Raw genomic sequence first — 6,099 nt, forward strand, 5'->3', positions numbered from 1 at the left:
GTGCATGACATCTTACTTCTCATTGCTCAGTCTTCGAACCTCTTCATCAACAGATCCATCTTTGTTGGAGGCCATCTTCTCAACAAGAGTTGTTGCTTGTGGGATTGTAAGTGATAGGAATGATCCTCCAGCAGCAGCATCCATATTCTCATGTGTGCTGTTAGTCAACCCATGGTAGAAAGTCTGCATGAGTAGCCAATTCTCCATCTCATGATGAGGACATTTTGCTATATAGTCTTGAAAGCGTTCCCATGTCTTAGAGACAGATTCATCATGTTGCAGCTGAAAGCTTGAAATTCTTCAACGTAGAGCATTGATTTTTCCCATGGGAAGAACTTTAACAAGAAGGCATTGGAGCAATTTGCCCATGTATTGTTCTTGTCTTTATTGGCGTAGAACCATTACTTAACCTTCCCGAAAAGTGAAAATAGGAAGAGGCGAAGTAATATGGTGTCCTTGGTGACTCCTTTGATGGTGAAAGTGCTGCAAATCTCTAGAAAGTGTTGGAGATGAGCACTCGCATGTTCATGTGCCTTTCCACAAAATTGGCTGGCTTGTACCATGTTGATGAGAGCTAGCTTGAGTTTGAATACATTGTCTCCAATGTCAACTGCTGATCCATTACAGATGTTGGCCGTAGTTGGAGCAGAGAATTCACGGAGAGTCTTATCAGCCATGGCCTTGGAAACTAGTGTTAAGCTATGCCTTGTCTGGTGTCTTCCGCTTCTAAAGCTTGAACTTTCTTAAGTTTAGCTTTGGTCCTCTTGAATAATGCTTCTGAATCTTCAATGTAGTTTTTCGAAAGGTCAAAACTAGTCATCATTAACTTGCATAAGATATAAAATAGCCAAAACAAGGGTAAGCCTATTTGAGCAGAGGTGAATGGTTTTCGATCACATCTATAAGTAAAAGTTTATCAATACTCCTTTGATTGCCTAGCTACCTTCCCTAGCAATGGCACCAAAAATGCTTATTGGTATTTCTTAGCATCGCTACTAAAAGCAACGATACTAGAAACACTGATGGTATTTAATGTGACCTAGAAATTATATATATATATATATATATATATAATTCTTCAAGCGCACAGATATACCATTGTAGCACTTCACTCGGGAGTATTCCAGGTATCGTTATTTATATTTTTACCTCCGGGAAGGACTGTTAAAGGAATATTGATTACTTATACTTATGATGGATGAACCAACCAACCTCTTACTCTAAACAGGGGTAAATCAAGAGAGAGGAGAATATATATAAATGATAAATAAACACTCAGATTACTCCTCATGATAGCAATAGCAAGTCTAAGTAGATACAAGAGAAATTAATTCCTAAGTCATTCTAGTCACAAGTCAAAGCATACATTGATGGGCTATATACTTAGCAATGGTAAAAGATTAACTTCATATCTACACATAAGGGACATTACGTAGGAAGATCAATAACAGAGCTTTGATTTCCATAGCAACTGGGGCCTACTTGACCTACAAACGGGAGGTGGACTACAAAGGACTCAACGTGGTTGTCACCCTCGCGATCTACCACACGATCTAGAATCGGGTGCATCCGCAGGTAAACAACGTATAAGCACCAACCTTACACAATGTCGACCACTCACCCTGTTTGAACATAAAAGTGAGCGCTTTGCGATCTTATGTATAAACATAATAATGACTCTACTAAGCATATAATCAAAGTAAACCATGAACATGATAACTAAGAACATGAATAATATGAAGAACAATGTCATAGCAAAATGTAGCAAATAATAAAGGATACACAAGGCTTTGCCAAGCCAAACTCTAGACAAGATCAGGAATCCAAGAAGGGAGCTTAACTCTCTCTAGATCTAACTTAGCTAGCTATGCCTATGAATATTTGTGGAGGTATGAGTTTCTTCTTGATGTATTCAGATGATGGAGGAGGATGATGCCCTATTGGAGGAGGTAAGGGGTTCCTTTTATAGGAGGCACCGGAGTCCTATGGGCCCATGAATCCATGGCAACGTCAAATAGGAGCCCTCGTTACGAACCGACGTTGGGCAACGGCGTAGATTCAACCTTGGAGGCGATGGAGAATCGATGTAGGAAGGATGGGTTGCTAGGTGGGGCCCCTAGGCCGGTCGGCCTACAGGTTGGGCCGCCCGGCCCCACCCTCTTTCATCTGAGGTCGGGTCGCGGTGCATTATCTTCTACGGTGATTTGGGACTCTTCTAAGTCGGTTTCGTTGCGGATGATTGTGATTTGCTTTGACGATTGGGTCCACCTTGCCTGCTTTTTGAATAAATCCTCCTGTAAACACAGATTCACCAAACCTTGTAAAATTTATTAGTTTAAACCCCTAAACCTATGTTGGTGATCATTTTCATGCATTTATACAAGTTATATTGATGGTTTATGATGAGTGTTAACTACCGTCAACAGAGCTATACGAAGCGTGGGTACAATGTAGATGAAAAATAGTTTCTAGGTATACGTAATATATTGCAGAGTGCTTATAACATGATGTACTTAGCTATAATTTATTATAATTCTTCTTTGATCTCAAAAAAAGTTTCTTCTGTCTCCCTCTCTCTGCATGCTTGAGGCAATTATAAATGAAAATTAGATTAATATGTTGAATTTAGTAGGGAAAAAAGATCCTAACCATATTTAGTGGTCATGTCTTGATTTTTATGATCTACCACTTGTGTTTTAATAGGGATAGGGGTTGAGTTTGGATCTTGTATCTAAGTAGTTAAGGGAAGGTCTGGGTTTTCTTGTATCTACCACTTCGGTAAGTCATTAAGCTGGAGCGGGCTGAAAGCTGAGCGCAGGGCGTGGCTAAGAGGAAGGGGGGAAACGTGCCTGCTCCAGCCAAGATCATATGCTGCAGCCACAGCTTGAGTGACTTGGGCTCTGACCAATTAAGCACGGGAGCTGCGAGCGCACTGCTAGAGCCGGCAAACGGGCCAAGCCCAGGAAGAGAGCGTCAGCTGAATAGCTAATCTGAACAGAGTTTCTCAAAAAAAAAAAAAAGCTGATGTGAAAAGAAATTCCTCAAAAAAAGAGGAGGAAGGGAAAAATAAATGAGTTTCCATTTTCTTGACGCTCAAACGTCAAACCAAATGTAATTCAATTATATTTTAACTCAAACTTCTTGAGCCTAAACATAAAAAAGAATATGCACCAATGTGAAAGCAGCAAACATATTTTATGACCTATATATATTTAATCACGCAAGCTGGAAAATCAACTAAAAAATAGTTAAATAAAGTTATAGATGTCTTCCAAATCTACAACTTTGATATAGATTTCTTTTTCTTCATCTGATTTAATTTGGAAATGTAATGATTATTTGTGCGGCGCCTATTTTTTGTGCTACAACCTAGAAAAGCATGTATGAAAATGTAAATGTGTTAGAGAATCTACCGCTTGTTGAATTTTTTCTGAGGTATCGAGGAACTCGCGCTCCGCCTAGTTCTCGTTGAAGCCCCACATAAGGATGTCAACGCAAGGGCCATTCTTCTTATTGGGTAACTCTATGATAGCCCACGAGTGTTCCCAGCGTGCAAATGGGTCGATGTGTGATCTCTCCTAAACCGCTCCGCACCATCTTCAATATCAAGCTTCCGATCAAAATGCCATAGACCTCATTCCCTTAACACAATGTAGGCGGCCACTCCACACATCGAAGGGTCTCGCGAGAATACAAGCCTCTATTGCACAACCCTTGCACGCGCAAGCACTAATAGCTTGGAGGTATGCAAACCTCACTAAACACTAGGCCTAAACTGATAACAACTGCTAATGTGGTCTAAAGTAGCCTAAACACCACTAATCACCTAATCTTTTCTTAAACACTTTTGTTGGCTCGACCACTTGGATATGAGTCTCAACCCTCTCACAACTTTAGCACACTCTAACACTACTTCACAACTTCAGCACGACTCCAAGACATGCAAGGAGATGTGAGCTGAACAATTATGATTGTGTCCCCACTTCTCACCACATTTAAAACATAATCCATTCTTCTTGCGAAAAGCTTTCAGAGTCGCCACCTTATATTCAGAGTCTTCTCTTGATGTTTTGAGTTTAGCTCTGTCAGTGTCACCAGTCTTGCTTTTCTCCCCATAGCCTCTTGGAGCAAAGCCAAGGCACTGGTGGTATCAATACCTTTGGGCCTAAAGAGAGCAATTGCAGACCAAATATCCACTTTTAGTCCTCCCAAAAATTTGGTGACCATGTAGGTACCATCAAAAGCACTGTTGTACAATAAAATGCCATGAGCCAACTCTTCAAATATGCGCTGACAATCAGCCACAGACCCTGTTTAACACCCTAAAATTTGTTCTTTTGAAAATATGATTAAAATGATTTATTTATGAATTTCTGTGCACATGAAATATAGGAAAAAGAATATTTTTCATTATATTAAAAATTACCATAGGAGTAGCAACACGGATGTGTATACATGCCAGTGCATTTATTTAATTGGTTGAGAGGTTTAGCATAAATCTCAAAATGGTTTAAATTGTATTTTGGAAAAGAATTTGAAAATGGCTTCGAAATGTATTGAAAAAAAAGAGAATTAGAAAATAAAAGAGTTTAAAAAAAGGTTGTAAAATTTATTTTTGAAATCCTACCAAAATTGCCCATTTTTATTTGAGTTGAAAAGTATATTTGAAACTCTATTTGAATTTCCATTTGGTTCATAATTGACTTGGGTTTTGAAAACAAAATAGAAAATGATTTGGAAAATGGAAAATCCTCTCCCTCATTTCCCTGCGTAGCCCATCGTCTCAGCAGGCCTGCTCCCTCCCTCCTGCTCGGTCACTCCCGCTCCCGTAGCCCAGCCACAGTGGCCCAGCAGGCAGCCTAGCGCCGCGTCGCCGCTCTCCTCCTCTCCCTCGGCCTAGCGCGCTGGCCCAACTCTACGCTCACCGTGTTCCAATCTCCTCCCTTCTGCTTGAGCCACTGGCCAACCAGGCCCACTGTCAGGGCCGTCTCCTTCCCCGCAACGAGCCGGACTCTCACTCCATTGTCACTGCAGAGTTTGCCTCTGATCCACCGTGTCGCCTTGCCTTACGCCCCAATCCACCCGCCCCCTTAAATACCGAGCAGCATTGTACCTCACCGCCTCCGTCCTCTTCACTCCGCCGAAAAGTGCCGAGGTGAGATCACCATCATCTCCTCGCTCGCCCGGTGATTTTGCTTCGTGCTATCATGAACCATAGGCTGTTTTCCAAGAACGGCGATGAGCTCGGTCACCGCCGCCTCCTCTTCTTGTTCCAGCGCCGGCCACACCTTCTCTCTCCACAATTTGTTTCCAGCCGTCCAAATCCAGATCAACGGCCCAGATTAGAAGTTACCCCTTCGCCCGTCATTCTTGCTAAAGGGACCCTATGTTTTTCTGTATTTGAACCCGTCGTCGAGCGTAGTTCAAAATAATTCAATCAATGCCCTAGTTATTATGTTTTGACCCCTGTGTTTTCCTAAAAATGACGCCAAGTCCACAGAGAAGTTTTAATTCATTTTCTTTTATTTTAAAACTAAAAATGAGTTCAAAATAATTACAAGATTGCCACTGATTTTGTTTTGCTCATATTTTCTCCATTTTAACTGCGATTTGACCTGTTCAACTTGCGTTACATTTGTAATTCCATAATCTACATGTTCATACTACTGTTAGATATGTTTTCAACTTTTAAAATTTGAGATTAGATTTAATCTATTATTTTATTAAAGGAAATCTTGTTTAATTCATATCTTCTACATTTTAGCTCTGATTTGACCTGTTCAAGTTGCGTTCGATTCATTACAACGAGATCTACACGTTAGTAACAATGTTTATCATGTCACTATTTCTAGAATTTTATGGTTTAAACTCTAATTTGAATAATAATTATGCAACTGAATTTTATAAATAAAATATGATTTATTTTACTTTAGTTTTATAATTCAAATCTAAATTTGAGTTAATTCAATTTATATAAGCTTTTATATAGTTAAAACACATGAAGCTTATAGTTTTATATTTTCTCTTATGAATATATCTTTCGAAAGCTGTTTCTTTCAAACCGTAGCTCCGATTAGTGTGCTCTTCGCGCCTATGTGT

At 40.0% G+C, this 6,099-nt stretch overlaps 1 non-coding gene across 1 annotated transcript; it reads left to right on the forward strand.

Annotated features, from left to right (window-relative positions):
• The first annotated feature begins 205 nt into the window (after positions 1 to 205).
• LOC136514599 (small nucleolar RNA R71) lies at positions 206 to 307 on the forward strand. The gene has a single exon (XR_010773753.1). It is a non-coding gene; the product is annotated as a small nucleolar RNA R71 (small nucleolar RNA).
• Positions 308 to 6,099: the final 5,792 nt, after the last annotated feature.

This window comes from Miscanthus floridulus, chromosome 16 (assembly GCF_019320115.1).
Source record: "Miscanthus floridulus cultivar M001 chromosome 16, ASM1932011v1, whole genome shotgun sequence".
Lineage (NCBI taxonomy): Eukaryota > Viridiplantae > Streptophyta > Magnoliopsida > Poales > Poaceae > Miscanthus > Miscanthus floridulus.